This window comes from Microcaecilia unicolor, chromosome 6, assembly GCF_901765095.1.
Source record: "Microcaecilia unicolor chromosome 6, aMicUni1.1, whole genome shotgun sequence".
In the NCBI taxonomy this organism is placed as follows: Eukaryota; Metazoa; Chordata; class Amphibia; order Gymnophiona; family Siphonopidae; genus Microcaecilia; species Microcaecilia unicolor.
The window spans coordinates 321,601,144-321,617,630 of record NC_044036.1 but is presented as its reverse complement, the minus strand read 5'-3'; the positions used below and the strand labels follow the sequence as shown (position 1 = coordinate 321,617,630).

General features: G+C 49.2%; 1 protein-coding gene across 1 annotated transcript in view; it reads left to right on the top strand.

Moving 5' to 3' along the window:
- The window catches only part of SPAG9 (sperm associated antigen 9), a 228,701-nt gene that overhangs the window by 71,206 nt on the left and 141,008 nt on the right, over positions 1–16,487 (top strand).

Here is a 16,487-nt window from a genome sequence, read left to right as displayed (position 1 = left end):
GACAGACAGCAGAGTTTTGCAACTGCACGAGTAGTCTGTCAACATGGGCATAGCCTGCAAGATCTTCTGAGCGTGGGGTACCCCCTCTGTGGATTTTTTTACCACTCATCTCAGTTTACTAGTTCTGTTCCAGGCTCAGATCACATGGCAGACTAATATCAGATGCCTTTCTCCTACATTGGGGGAAAGGACTTCTGTAGGCATAGCCTTCAATACCTCTCATAGAGAAAAGTTTGCTGAAATTCAAGCAAGACCAGGGAACTATGATCGTAATCGCACCTTACTGGCCGAGGAAGATATGGCTGCTTCTTCAGGAGTTGTCCTCCAAGGATCCGTGGCGATCAGAATGTTTTCTGACCCTCATCACGCAGAATGAGGGATCTCTTTTGCATTCCATCCTCCAATCCCTGGCCCTCATGGCTTGGATGTTGAGAGCGAAGAACTTGAACCCTTAGATTTGTCTCGCCTTTTTGCTGGCTTCCAGGAAAGACTCCACTAAGAGGGGTTACTTGTTTAAGTGGAGGAGGTTTGCTGTCCGGTGTGAGGTCAAGGCCTTAGATCCCCTCGCCTGCCCTACACAAAAACTGCTTGAACACCTCCTGCACCTTTGAGTCTGATTTGAAAACCAACTCTGTAAGGGTTCATCTAAGTGCATCAGTGCTTATCACCATGTGGGAGGTAATCACATCTCTGTACAGCCTCTAGTTTGCTTCATGAGAAGTTTGCTATTGACAAAGCCTCCAGTCAAACTTTCAACTGTTATGGGATCTCAACGTTGTCTGATGAAGCTCCTTTTAAGCCGCTTGATTTCTGTCATCTGAAGTATTTGACCTAGAAAGTTGTATTTTTGGTGACTGTCACTTCACTTCAGCGCACACAGTTGGTGAGCTTCAAGCCCTAGTAGCTAATCCACCTTACACTAAGTTTCACCACAATACAGTAGTTCTCTTCACGCACCTTAAATTCCTTCACTAAGGTAGTGGTAGTGTTGGAGTTCTATCTTAATCAGTCAGTCATCCTGCCAACAGTTTTTTTTCCCAAAACCATATGCCCATCCTGGCAAGAGTGTATTGCTTAACATCCTGCAAGTGAGCTTTAGCCTGCTAATCAAAGCGGACTAAAGCCAATAGATAGTCCACATAGCTTTCTTTTTTTTTTTTTTTTTGCTTTTGACCCAAATAGGATGGGGTTGCCATTTGCAAATGCACAGTTTCTAATTGACTAGCAGATTGCATTTCCTTCACTTATTCCCAGTCAGGGCTGACTGTGGAGCGTCATGTCTGTCAGAGCCATGGCTACATTGATAGCCCACTTGAAGTCAGCCTCCATAGTGGAGATTTGCATAGCTGCAACATGGCCTTCTGTGCACACATTCACATCTCATTGAGCAGGGCAAGGACACCCGATGTGACAGCTCGTTCGGGCAGGTAGTCTTGAAGAATTTGTTGGGTATGTAAAATCCAACTCCACTCCCCTAGGCCCATTTTTCTTTAGTTCCAGGCTGCACCTTCACAAGTAGTGTGTAAATAGTTTCAGGTTAACTGACTTTCAATCCTTGATGTTTCGAGTCCCTATTATCCTAACGTTGTTTCAGTGAGCCTGGTAGCTAGGGATTCCCAACTGTTAGAATACGATGGCCTGCTTGTCCCCAGAGAAAGCAAAGTTACAAACCTGTAGCAGGTGTTCTTCAAAGACAGCAGGCCAAGTATTCTCGCATACCCTCCTACCTCCCCTGAGGAACCTGCACTCGTGCCTTCCCGCCCTACATGCCAGCACATGTGCGGTAGGATGCTGCTAGAAAGTCCTCCAGTAATCTTGCTAGTCAGTGTCCGCACCGGGCTGTTGGATGATGTCACTGGTCTGTAAGAATATTTAGCCTGCTGTCCTCGGAGAACATCTGCTACACGTGAGTAACTGCTTTTCCAGTTTTTTCTTTTTTTGAATTACCAAAAAAAAGAAAACATCCAGTGGTTAATCTGCATGTTTCAGTGATCTGTCCTGAGCTACTGCTCTGCCAGTCCTGCACAGACTGTGAGCTCAGCACTACTGAGTCTCCATTTGCCACAATTCAAGTCCTTATTTCCTTCCTACTTCCATATACAAACCACAGATGTCAGTGACCTCCTTTAGTCAAAAATTGGGATTGCATTTTCTATATAGTGCCACTCAGCACTAACTGAGTTAGTGTTGTCCTTTAATATTGTGAAGACCTAGAGCTTCACCCTCATGGGGGCTGGTTGCAGCTGATTTTGCAGCGCTGTGAGTCTGAGGAGTGTACACTGCAGGACTTACGTGAAAAAGGTATTTCCACTGTTGAATATGTCGTACTGAATGATTTCCAACAAATTGTAATATTAGACAAAAGGAACCTTAAGGACCAAAGTTATCTAACACTCTTATCACCCATGTGAAAAAGTAACTACCTCCTTAGTTACTAAGTCAACCAAGTGAACAAATGTAATTGGTAATTAGACTCAGCTGATTGAACACTGCCAGGATTAATTGCAGCCAGTCTTGGTGAATCTAAACTCACTATGCAGGAAATCAGGAGTCTGAGGGGGGAGGTTTTCACATCACTGTAGTTTAATTTTACTAGCTTGTAGATCTTGTAAAGGGTGTCTTGGTTGAATGAGTTCGACTTCCCAAACCTGGCTTGGTGAGCTCCATAGCCAATCGGGTTTTTATTGATCCACAATGAATATGCATGAGAGAAATTTATATATATGGCAATGGTTCCCAAACTGGGTTTCACAGAACCCTAGGGTTTCTCAAACTTTTTCAAGGGTTCCTCAAGAAATTAGGTTGTAGAATCTATATGAACATATGTTTATGTAAATTGAGGGCTCCTCAGTGTATGAAAACATTTTAGGGGTTCTGCCATATTAAAATGTTGGAACTCACTGATATACGGAGTTTCTGATGCTTGCTAATTTATGAAGGATTATCTTGTGCAAAGTCATCTAACTGGCTGTGCTGTGAGGTCCTAAGACAGGTTTAGGAAGTCATACCTAAGTCCTATGCATTATAATTCAGTTTTTCAGAGCAAAGTTTAATAGGGCTTAATAGGAATACTATGTACAAGGATGGTATGCAATAAATATGTTTCTCCGAGGACAAGCAGGCTGCTTGTTCTCACTGATGGGTTGACGTCCTCGGCAGCCCCCTCCATCGGAAAGTTTACTAGCAAAGACCTTTGCTAGTCCTCGCGCGCCCATGCGCACCGCGCATGCGCGGCCGTCTTCCCGCCCGAAACCGGCTCGAGCCGGCCAGTCTTCTTTCGTCCGCGCTCGGTACGGTCGTGTTACGCCGTTCGTGCCCCAGAGAGTCGACCTCGCGCGTCCTTTTCGACGTGTTTTTTTCCTTGTTTTTCTTTAAAAAAGTTCGGGAAGTGTTCCGGAAGACCCTTTCGGGTTTTCTGCCCTTCCCGTAATTTTCTCAACTTTTGCCCCGTAAGTTTTCTTTCGTTGTCGGGGTAGGCCTAGTTTGGCCTCGGTCGAGATTTTTTCTCCCTTTAAATTTTGGTGCTTCAATTTTCGCCATTTCGGCCTTTGATTTCGCCGGCGTGATTTTTCCGCCCATGACATCGAAGCCTTCCAGCGGCTTCAAGAAGTGCACCCAGTGCGCCCGGGTAATCTCGCTCACTGATAGGCACTCTGCGTGTCTTCAGTGTCTAGGGGCCCAGCACCGCCCTCAGAACTGCAGTCTGTGTTCCCTGTTACAAAGGCGGACTCAGGTAGCGAGATTAGCCCAGTGGAACGTTTTGTTCTCGGGCTCTTCGTCGACATCGGCACCGGAGGCATCGAGTGCATCGACGTCGTCAGCGTCCGGACCATCTTCCTTGGCTGCCGCTCCATCGACTGCATCGAGGCATCGGACCTCTGCATCGGCGCCGAGGCATCGGGCGACTGCATCGACGTCGGTGGTACCGAGACTTCGTCTGCTGATGTCGTCGGACGGAGGTGCATCGTCAGGAGTGCAGGTGAGGGCTGTCCATTCCCCTGCTGGTGGCGGTGAGCCTTCGGGTGGGTCTCCTCCTACCCTGAGGGCTCCTGCGGTACAGCCCCCCCGGGATCGACCCTCTTCGGTCTCGGCCCCGAGGAAGCGACGGATGGATTCTACGTCCTCCTCGTCGGTGCCGGGGAGCTCCGGTGACATGCTTCGGAAGAAGTCGAAGAAGCATCGACACCGGTCTCCTCCCCGTGTCGGCACCGAGAGCTCTGGGTCGCCGAGGGATTCGGCACCCAGCAGGCATCGGCACCGAGAGGACCGCTCACCCTCTGTTCAGGAGGTGTCGATGCGCTCCACTCTGGACAGCCCGGAACAGCCTCCTCGCCCGGAACAGGTTCTGACGTCGACGCCTGCATCGACCTCTCAGCCTTTTTCTGCAGCCACTCTGAACGAGAGCCTCCGGGCCGTTCTCCCAGAGATTCTGGGAGAGCTGTTGCGCCCTACCCCTCCGGTACCGGCGGTGCTTGCGCCTCCGGTACCGTCGAGCGTGGCGCCGGCTGGTCCATCGCCCAGGTTGAGGTTCCCGACGTCGGTACCGCGTGCGGTGCCGATCGCGGCCACCTCCCAGGAAGGCTCCCCGACTACGTCGGCGGAGGGAGCTTCGCCGATGCGGGCGAGAGAGTCTACCTCTCGACGCCCCCATCGTGGACGTGGCTCCACGGAGTCGAGCCGGGCGAGGTTGCAGACACAGGTCCGTGAACTTGTGTCTGACACCGAGGGTGAGGCCTCGTGGGAGGACGAAGAAGACCCCAGATATTTCTCTGACGAGGAGTCTGAGGGTCTTCCTTCTGATCCCACTCCCTCTCCTGAAAGGCAGCTTTCTCCTCCTGAGAGTCTGTCTTTCGCTTCCTTTGTCCGGGAGATGTCTACGGCCATCCCCTTCCCGGTGGTTGTGGAGGACGAGCCCAGGGCTGAAATGTTTGAGCTCCTGGACTATCCTTCTCCACCTAACGAAGCGTCCACTGTTCCCTTGCACCATGTCCTGAAAAAGACATTGCTTGCGAACTGGACCAAGCCATTAAGTAATCCCCACATTCCCAAGAAGATCGAGTCCCAGTACCGGATCCATGGGGACCCAGAGCTGATGCGCACTCAGTTGCCTCATGACTCTGGAGTTGTGGATTTGGCCCTAAAGAAGGCTAAGAGTTCTAGGGAGCATGCTTCGGCGCCCCCGGGCAAAGACCCTAGAGCCTTAGACTCCTTTGGGAGGAAGGCCTACCATTCTTCTATGCTCGTGGCCAAGATCCAGTCTTACCAGCTCTACACGAGCATACACATGCGGAACAATGTGCGGCAGTTGGCGGGCTTGGTTGATGCTCTTCCCCCTGAGCAAGCCAAGCCTTTTCAGGAGGTGGTCAGGCAGCTGAAGGCGTGCAGAAAATTCCTGGCCAGAGGAGTTTGACACTTTTGATGTTGCGTCCAGGGCCGCTGCTCAAGGTGTGGTGATGCGCAGGCTCTCATGGCTGCGTGCCGCCGACCTGGAGAATAGAATCCAGCAGCGGATTGCGGACTCGCCTTGCCGTGCGGACAACATTTTTGGGGAAAAAGTCGAGCAGGTGGTAGAGTCTCTCCACCAGCGGGACACCGCATTCGACAAGTTCTCCCGCCGGCAGCCTTCAGCCTCTACCTCTACAGGTAGAAGATTTTTCGGGGGAAGGAAGACTGTTCCCTACTCTTCTGGTAAGCGTAAGTACAATCCTCCTTTCCGACAGCCTGCGGCCCAGGCTAAGCCCCAGCGCGCTCGCTCTCGTCAGCAGCGTGCGCCTCAGCAAGGCCCCGCGGCTCCCCAGCAAAAGCAAGGGGCGAGCTTTTGACTGGCTCCAGCAGAGCATAGCCGACATCCCAGTGTCAGTGCCGGGCGACCTGCCGGTCGGGGGGGAGGTTGATAGCTTTTCACCAAAGGTGGCCTCTCATAACCTCCGATCAGTGGGTTCTGCAAATAGTCCGGCAAGGATACACCCTCAATTTGGCCTCAAAACCTCCAAATTGTCCACCGGGAGCTCAGTCTTACAGCTTCCAGCACAAGCAGGTACTTGCAGAGGAACTCTCCGCCCTTCTCAGCGCCAATGCGGTCGAGCCCGTGCCATCCGGGCAGGAAGGGCTGGGATTCTATTCCAGGTACTTCCTTGTGGAAAAGAAAACAGGGGGGATGCGTCCCATCCTAGACCTAAGGGCCCTGAACAAATATCTCGTAAAAGAAAAGTTCAGGATGCTTTCCCTGGGCACCCTCCTCCTTATGATTCAGCAAAACGATTGGCTATGCTCTCTGGACTTGAAGGATGCCTACACTCACATCCCGATACTGCCAGCTCACAGACAGTATCTGCGATTTCAGCTGGGCACACGCCACTTCCAGTACTGTGTGCTACCCTTTGGGCTCGCCTCTGCGCCCAGGGTGTTCACAAAGTGCCTAGCTGTGGTAGCAGCGGCACTTCGCAGGCTGGGGGTGCATGTGTTCCCATATCTCGACGATTGACTGGTGAAGAACACATCCGAGGCAGGAGCCCGGCAGTCCATTCAGATGACTATTCGCCTACTGGAGCTACTGGGGTTTGTGATAAATTATCCAAAGTCCCATCTTCTCCCAATGCAGAGACTCGAATTCATAGGAGCTCTGCTGGATTCTCGGACGGCTCGCGCCTATCTCCCAGAGACGAGAGCCAACAACTTGTTGTCCCTCGTCTCGCGGGTGCGAGCGTCCCAGCAGATCACAGCTCGGCAGATGTTGAGATTGCTGGGCCACATGGCCTCCACAGTTCATGTGACTCCCATGGCCCGCCTTCACATGAGATCTGCTCAATGGACCCTAGCCTCCCAGTGGTATCAGGCCGCTGGGGGTCTAGAGGACGTGATCCACCTGTCCACGAGTTTTCTCAAATCCCTGTATTGGTGGACGATTTGCTCCAATTTGACTCTGGGACGTCCCTTCCAAATTCCTCAGCCACAAAAGGTGCTGACCACGGATGCGTCCCTCCTGGGATGGGGAGCTCATGTCGATGGGCTTCACACCCAAGGAAGCTGGTCCCTCCAGGAACGCGATCTGCAGATCAATCTTCTGGAGTTACGAGCGATCTGGAACGCTCTGAAGGCTTTCAGAGATCGGCTGTCCCACCAAATTATCCAAATTCAGACAGACAACCAGGTTGCCATGTACTATGTCAACAAGCAGGGGGGCACCGGATCTCGCCCCCTGTGTCAGGAAGCCGTCAGCATGTGGCTCTGGGCTCACCGTCACGACATGATGCTCCAAGCCACATATCTGGCAGGCGTAAACAACAGTCTGGCCGACAGGTTGAGCAGGATTATGCAACCTCACGAGTGGTCGCTCAATTCCCGTGTGGTACGACAGATCTTCCAGGTGTGGGGCACCCCCTTGGTAGATCTCTTCGCATCTCGAGTGAACCACAAAGTCCCTCAGTTCTGTTCCAGGCTTAAGGCCCACGGCAGACTGGCATCGGATGCCTTCCTCCTGGACTGGGGGGAGGGTCTGCTGTATGCTTATCCTCCCATACCTCTGGTGGGGAAGACTTTGTTGAAACTCAAGCAAGACCGAGGCACCATGATTCTGATTGCTCCTTTTTGGCCGCGTCAGATCTGGTTCCCTCTTCTTCTGGAGTTGTCCTCCGAAGAACCGTGGAGATTGGAGTGTTTTCCCACCCTCATCACACAGGACGAAGGGGCGCTTCTGCATCCCAGCCTCCAGTCGCTGGCTCTTACGGCCTGGATGTTGAGGGCGTAGACTTTGCCTCTTTGGGTCTGTCCGAGGGTGTCTCCCGCATCTTGCTTGCTTCCAGGAAAGATTCCACTAAGAGAAGTTACTTCTTCCATTGGAGGAGGTTTGCCGTCTGGTGTGACAGCAAGGCCCTAGATCCTTGCTCTTGTCCTACACAGACCCTGCTTGAATACCTTCTGCACTTGTCTGAGTCTGGTCTCAAGACCAACTCTGTAAGGGTTCACCTTAGTGCAATCAGTGCGTACCATTACCATGTGGAAGGTAAGCCGATCTCGGGACAGCCTTTAGTTGTTCGCTTCATGAGAGGTTTGCTTTTGCCAAAGCCCCCTGTCAAGCCTCCTACAGTGTCATGGGATCTCAATGTCGTTCTCACCCAGCTGATGAAACCTCCTTTCGAGCCACTGAATTCCTGCCATCTGAAGTACTTGACTTGGAAGGTCATTTTCTTGGTGGCAGTTACTTCAGCTCGTAGAGTCAGTGAGCTTCAGGCCCTGGTAGCCCAGGCCCCTTACACCAAATTTCATCATAACAGAGTAGTCCTCCGCACTCACCCTAAGTTCTTGCCAAAGGTCGTGTCGGAGTTCCATCTGAACCAGTCAATTGTCTTGCCAACTTTCTTTCCCCGTCCTCATTCCTGCCCTGCTGAACGTCAGCTGCACACATTGGACTGCAAGAGAGCATTGGCCTTCTACCTGGAGCGGACACAGCCCCACAGACAGTCCGCCCAATTGTTTGTTTCTTTTGATCCCAATAGGAGGGGAGTGGCTGTAGGGAAACGCACCATATCCAATTGGCTAGCAGATTGCATTTCCTTCACTTACGCCCAGGCGGGGCTGGCTCTTGAGGGTCATGTCACGGCTCATAGTGTTAGAGCCATGGCTGCGTCGGTAGCCCACTTGAAGTCAGCCTCTATTGAAGAAATTTGCAAAGCTGCGACGTGGTCATCTGTCCACACATTCACATCTCATTACTGCCTGCAGCAGGATACCCGAAGCGACAGTCGGTTCGGGCAGTCAGTTCTTCAGAACCTGTTTGGGCTTTAGGATCCAACTCCACCCCCCGAGGGCCCTGTTTGTTCTGTTCCAGGCTGCACTCTCAGTTAGTTGGTAAATTTTTTAGGTCAATCTCAGTTATGTCCTCGCCGTTGCGAGGCCCAATTGACCATGGTTGTTGTTTTGAGTGAGCCTGGGGGCTAGGGATACCCCATCAGTGAGAACAAGCAGCCTGCTTGTCCTCGGAGAAAGCGAATGCTACATACCTGTAGAAGGTATTCTCCGAGGACAGCAGGCTGATTGTTCTCACAAACCCGCCCGCCTCCCCTTTGGAGTTGTGTCTTCCCTTGAAGTGTATTGTCTTGCTACATACTGGACTGGCCGGCTCGAGCCGGTTTCGGGCGGGAAGACGGCCGCGCATGCGCGGTGCGCATGGGCGCGCGAGGACTAGCAAAGGTCTTTGCTAGTAAACTTTCCGATGGAGGGGGCTGCCGAGGACGTCAACCCATCAGTGAGAACAATCAGCCTGCTGTCCTCGGAGAATACCTTCTACAGGTATGTAGCATTCGCTATATTGCCTTGCCTGTCCTCATAGAAGGCCAATCGTATCAAAATCATAGACACCTGAAGTTCATGTAGCTGCCAACATAGTCAGTCATGACCATCATGAGAGGTTTTATACGAGAGCTGATCTACTTTTAAAACAGTAGATGATTCAGATTTTACATTCTGATAAAATATTATGTCCTTACTACTTTATATCTTTTCCTACAGAGAGAATACTTGTACTAAAAAAAAAATTGCATACTACTGAAATTAATGTCCCAAGTCATTCAATTCCATGAAATAATAGCTTCAATTATTATAGTAATAGTTCCTTTGGTATAAAATCTGCTTGTAGAAGAAGATATTACCATAAGGTTCTGCCCCTGGGGACTAGCAGCTGATTGGGATATGCAGATCAACTTTTTTTTAATCTTATATTTATAGTTACAAAATACAGTTTAGAAGCAATATACTTTTTTTTTTTTTTTAAGGGAGGTGCAGAATAAAGTTACAATCAAAGCCAAGAAAGAAAGAAATACTACGGCAAATGTAAGCCACATTGAGCCTGCAAATTGGTGGGAAAATGTGGGATACAAATGCTACAAATAAAATAAATAAATATAATATCATCTAGTAGCCCACAAAACAGGAGGTGATCAACACTAATCAAAAGAACTATCCAATCCAGAAAAATAAGAAATGGATTAAAGAACGTATTACAAAATGCACTCCTCATCTGAATCATTTGCACTGTATATCTTCATGAGAGTCGACTTCAGCCCCTTTAGTGACCAGAACCTGATCTTTAATAATGTAGTTAGACAAAAACATAGATAATAAGTAACTACAGAGGTTCAAATGAGAGATAATTTACACCATCAAGTTTAACCAAGTATTTTCATGGAAATTGCAAGAAAAGAGGCCCTCCCAGCCAGAGCATCCTCGGCCTTGACAGAAGGAGTTGCTTCCTCCTTTTCTGAGATTTTGGAGATGTAAGGAAACATAATTCAAGAGACTGGCTTCTCAAGAGATTTTTCAATCTGGCTCCTGTGTAGCTGGAGTAAGGAAGATTGCTGTCATATGTTCTTGTTTTTTTGCATCTTTAGATATCCTCAGAAATCTGTTTGTGAGCAGATAGCAAATAGCTCGAGAGAGAAATGCATGGATTCTGGGAGACTTTTACGAACACAAAGCTCTTGGGCAGTGAAAGAGGGAACTCGGATCAGCCATCATAAATCCTCTTCTGAATAGAATTTTCCAGATCTTTTTTAATGTAAAACCACTGAGACGTTCATAAACAATACATCTTTAGCATGAACATCTTTCACAGTGTCCTCAAGGTTGGCATCCATCCTACCCACTTCTTCCTCTTGGATAGTTTCTCCAGATCTGGAGGTCACCAGGAAGACCATTCCAAAGTGGATAATCCTTCCCATAAGGTCTCAAAATTAATATCTTAGATCTAACCAGAGAATGGAAGGGATTTTGGAGTCTAGTTCATACCTTTTTCAGTTGTAGCTCAAAGCAAATTACATTCAGGTACAGGAAATATCTTTCTATCCCCCAAGGGGTTACAAACTTAAGTTTGTAGCTGAGGTAATGTAGGGAGATAACAAGGAGCTGCAGTGGGATTTGAACCTGGTTCTTAGCTGGCTGCTTTAACCACTAGGCTACAAACAGTCTCTATCACCATTCTGCCCCATGATCTCCATGGGCTCTTGCTGCCAAGATCATTTCACAAATAAATCAGCAGTCTCGACACCAAAAGCTGGGCTCCAAACCATAGAGGATTGGTCATCCCCACCTACAACAAGATGCTCCTCCTCAGTCTTTGACTTCCCTGGGAGCAGATATGGCCCATAGGACATCAGCCTGCCAGCATTTCAGGTGGGACAGTTCCCATGTTCCTTCCTCTAGGATGCTGAAGGGGGTTTCGGGCGTCCAGGCTCGAGGAAACTTTCAGCTCTATTGGTGGTATGAGGTCTCCTTCTGTCTCTTTCAATGTAAGCTAGTTGCCCTTAGAAACTGGCTGAAGAGACATATCAGTCGGCCCTCAAATGTAATGTTGGAGTCTGGGCAGGTAACTAGTTCATTCTGCGCTTGCTACCCATTGGCAACAAAAGAAGAAATAAATATATAGTTGAAGAAAAAACAAAGAAGCAGGAGACACTGCGAGTGCATCGTAGATCATAATTTTAGTCCTCAAATATTTCCTCACCTGGTAGCCATGACTTTTGTATATGGAGGTGCTAATTGCAGAATCATTGAATAAAAACATTTTATCTTGCTGTTACGGTCATTCTTATGAAGTAAGGTTGATTTTTATAGGTTTGGTAATATAAGCATTGCAGAGAAATTTTTGGAAAAAGAGCAATGTGCTTGAAGTACGTTGGGTGTATTTGGACTAACCAGAGGGTTAGAAGGAAAAGTCTGCCTTTTTGCAGGTGACAGTTTGGCAATGGAGTGGACTCCTCAGGAGTGGAAAACATAAGAAGTGATGTAGAGAAATTAGAAATGTGGAAGTTATCTTGGCAGTTAAGCTCTAATATGAAGAAATAGTGATGCATTTGGGGTGGAAAATCCAAAGGATCTGTATGTGATAGGTAAGAGGCTGATGTGAATGGACCAGGAAAGGGATGTCAGGATGATAGTGATAAGGCAGTTGCCAAGGCCAGAAAGATGCTTGGCTGCATAAAGAGGGGTGCAACTAGCAGAAAGAATGTGATATTGGTGAAACTGATCTTGGAGTACCTGTACTGTGTTCAGTTGTGGAGTCCTTATCTTGATAAGGATATAAGTTTCATAAGAACATAAGAATGGCCATACTAGGTCAGACCAATGGTCCATCTATCCCAGTATCCTGTTTCTAACAGTGGCCAATCCAGGTCACAAGTATCTGACAGAAACCCAAATAGTAGAAAACAACTAAAATAGTATGGTGTTTCCACCAGAAGATTTATGAGAAAAGCTTTGGAGACTTGAGTATGTAAATCTTGGAGGAAGAGGGATAGGGGAGATACACAGACATTTTAAAATGAACAAACTTTTTCCCAGAGTGGAGTGACTATAGAATTAAAGGACATGAAATAATTTGCAATGGGGGAAACTGAAATACATCATCAGGAAATACGTTTTCACGGAGAGGGTGGTGGGATGCCTAGAATACTCTTCCACAGGAGGTAGTGGAGATGAAACTGATCAGAATTTTAAAAAATGTGTGGGATATACACAGGATCCTTGGATGGGAAGAGGATGAAATAAAAGTAGAGTATCCACTCAAAGCATATTTGACTTGTACATTAAAAAAAAGAGAGCAAGCATGGAAGGAAGAATGGTAACCTGCACAGAGTGGTAAGTACTACCCTAAGAAGAAAGGAGGGAAGTTCAACCCAAGCCACCTTTCTGGGCAGACCAGATGAACCATGCTGACTTATCTGCCATCGTTTACTCTTAGTGTAAAGGCCGCTGGTATGGGGGACAGGGAGGGTGAAAGTTCTATCCACCATTAACGCAGGATTCTGGGCTCAGTGGATCATTAGTCTGATTCATCATGGCATGTATGTTCTAGCAAGCTTCACTGGCAGCTTTTTTTCCCCCATATGTCTGTCTGTTAAATAGTAATGACTAATAGGGTGAGTATTCACTGACAGCTAATGACCCAATGGAAGGAATTGTGGCCCTAAGGAAAAAATCCACAAAAGTAGAGAGACAGTTCAGAGTATTAACGAATATGTTGTAAATTGCTCCAGGTTATCATACCAGGTTCTCAAGAGTTGTCTTCCTGAATGTTTGAGAGGGTTCAGATTGGCTGGAAGTTACTTTTTCATAGTACGGAATACATTTTTTTTCTTTTGATTTGCAAGAGGTACTTTATTGAGTACACTGACAAAGTAAATACTGCAAGGCATCCGTTAAGTGAAGCAAGGTAACAGTAAATTCAACATAGAAATACATTACATAATAGTATTAATAGAACCAATACAACGGCTAGCTAAGACACTAGAAGTGTCTCATTTTTAATAAATTTTTGTTTAAGAAAAAGAAGAAAAAAACCCATCAAAATCAGTCAAGTCCTGCATATCAGTACAAAAAACTGGATGAGACTACTGCAAGCACAGAAATACACTAAGTAAATCAACAGATCTTGTCCTTGAACATAGAAACTACTTTTCAAAGAACCCTGGTGTCTTCATGATGAAACAAATGGAAAGCAGCTGTACTAGGCTGCACAATTTGGTTTGCTATTCGCTAAAATACTTACGAATTTTATCAAAAATTATAGAAAAAATGTACAGGAATTAGAGAGAATTAATTGTCTGTACTTACCCACCATCACAGCATCACAGAAAAAATGTACAGGAATTAGAGAGAATTAATTGTCTGTACTTACCCACCATCACAGCATCACAGAAAAAATGTACAGGAATTAGAGAGAATTAATTGTCTGTAATTACCCACCATCACAGCATCAGACATCAGTTTCACGTTATAACAAACTTACAGAATCTAATATCAGTATCTCTGGTAATTATAAGTAATTAGACTAATTCTCCGAGTACAAGCAGGCTGCTTGTTCTCACTGATGGGTGACGTCCACGGCAGCCCCTCCAATCGGAAACTTCACTAGCAAAGGCCTTTGCTAGTCCTCGCGCGCCCATGCGCACCGCGCATGCGCGGCCGTCTTCCCGCCCGAACCGGCTCGTGTTCGTCAGTCTTCTTTTGTCCGCGCTCGGTACGGTCGTGTTTTCGCTGTGTCGCGGCCCGGAAAGTCGACCTCGCGCGTCGTTCTTACTTCGTGTTAAAAAAAAAAAAAAAAACCTCTGTGTGGAAGGAGACTCTTCGGTCTTTTTTCCTTCCGATATTTCCAGTTTTTCGCCCCGGTAAGTTTTTTTTCGTCATCGGGGTAGGCCGCTTTTAGGCCTCGGGTCGAAGTTTTCTTCCCCTTGTTTTTGTGGTGCCTTTTCCGCCATTTCGACTTTTGATCTCGCCGGCGTGATTTTTCCACCCATGACATCGAAGTCTCCCAGCGGCTTCAAGAAGTGCACCCAGTGCGCCCGGGTCATCTCGCTCACTGATAGGCACGCGTCGTGTCTTCAGTGCTTGGGGGCTGGGCACCCCCCGCAGGCCTGTAGTCTGTGTTCCCTTTTACAAAAGCGGACTCAGGTAGCGAGATTGGCCCAGTGGAACGTTTTGTTCTCGGGCTCTTCGTCGGCATCGGCACCGGGGAGGATCCAGTGCATCGACGTCGTCAGCGCCCGGATCTTCATCTTCGCCCCTGACTACATCGAGTGTATCGAGGCATCGACCCTCTGCATCGGGGCGACATCAGAGGGCTGCGTCGGCGTCGGTGACATCGAGACCTCCTCTTTTGCTGATGTTGTCGGACGGTGGTGCTTCGTCTGGAGCGCAGGTGAGGGCTGTCCATTCCCCTGCTGGTGGCGGTGAGCCTTTGGGTGGGTCTCCTGCCCTGAGTGCTCCCGCGGTACAGCCCCCCCGAGACCGACCTCCTTCGGCCTCGGCCCCGAGGAAGCGACGGCTGGATTCGACGTCCTCCTCGTCGGTGCCGGGAAGCTCCGGTGACATGCTTCGCAAGAAGTCGAAGAAGCATCAACACCGGTCCCCTTCCCATGCCCGAGGTGAGGCGTACCGACTGCGGTCGCCTCCCAGGAAGGCTCCCCGACTACGTCGGCGGAGGGAGCTTCGCCGATGCGGGCGAGAGAGTCTATCTCTCGACGCTCCCATCGTGGACGTGGCTCCACGGAGTCGAGTCGGGCACGGTTGCAGACACAGGTCCGTGAACTTGTGTCTGACACCGAGGGTGAGGCCTCGTGGGAAGAGGAAGAAGACATCAGATATTTCTCTGACGAGGAGTCTGAGGGTCTTCCTTCCGATCCCACTCCCTCTCCTGAAAGACAGCTTTCTCCTCCTGAGAGTCTGTCTTTCGCTTCCTTTGTCCGGGAGATGTCTACGGCCATCCCCTTCTCGGTGGTTGTGGAGGACGTGCCCAGGGCTGAAATGTTTGAGCTCCTGGACTATCCTTCTCCACCTAAGGAAGCGTCCACAGTACCCATGCATCATGTCCTAAAAAAGACATTGCTGGCGAACTGGACCAAGCCTCTAACTAACCCCCACATTCCCAAGAAGATCGAGTCTCAGTACCGGATCCATGGGGACCCAGAGCTGATGCGCACTCAGTTGCCTCACGACTCTGGAGTTGTGGATTTGGCCCTAAAGAAGGCTAAGAGTTCTAGGGAGCATGCTTCGGCGCCCCCGGGCAAAGACTCTAGAACCTTAGACTCCTTTGGGAGGAAGGCCTACCATTCTTCAATGCTCGTGGCCAAAATTCAGTCGTACCAGCTCTACACGAGCATCCACATGCGGAACAATGTGCGGCAGTTGGCGGGCTTGGTGGACAAGCTCCCCCCTGAGCAAGCCAAGCCTTTTCAGGAGGTGGTCAGGCAGCTGAAGGCGTGCAGAAAATTCCTGGCCAGAGGGGTGTATGACACCTTTGATGTTGCGTCCAGGGCCGCTGCCCAAGGTGTGGTGATGCGCAGACTCTCATGGCTGCGTGCCTCCGACCTGGAGAATAGAATCCAGCAGCGGATTGCGGACTCGCCTTGCCGTGCGGATAATATTTTTGGAGAGAAGGTCGAGCAGGTGGTAGAGCAGCTCCACCAGCGGGACACCGCATTCGACAAGTTCTCCCGCCGGCAGCCTTCAGCATCTACCTCTACAGGTAGAAGATTTTTCGGGGGAAGGAAGACTGTTCCCTACTCTTCTGGCAAGCGTAGGTACAATCCTCCTTCTCGACAGCCTGTGGCCCAGGCTAAGCCCCAGCGCGCTCGCTCTCGTCAGCAGTGTGCGCCTCAGCAAGGCCCATCGGCTCCCCAGCAAAAGCAAGGGACGAGCTTTTGACTGGCTCCAGCAGAGCATAGCCGACATCCAAGTATCAGTGCCGGGCGACCTACCAGTCGGGGGGAGGTTGAAAGCTTTTCACCAAAGGTGGCCTCTCATAACCTCCGATCAGTGGGTTCTCCAAATACTCCGGCAAGGATACACCCTCAATTTGGCCTCAAAACCTCCAAATTGTCCACCGGGAGCTCAATCCTACAGCTTCCAGTACAAGCAGGTAATTGCAGAGGAACTCTCCGCCCTTCTCAGCGCCAATGCGGTCGAGCTCGTGCCATCCGGGCAAGAAGGGCTGGGAT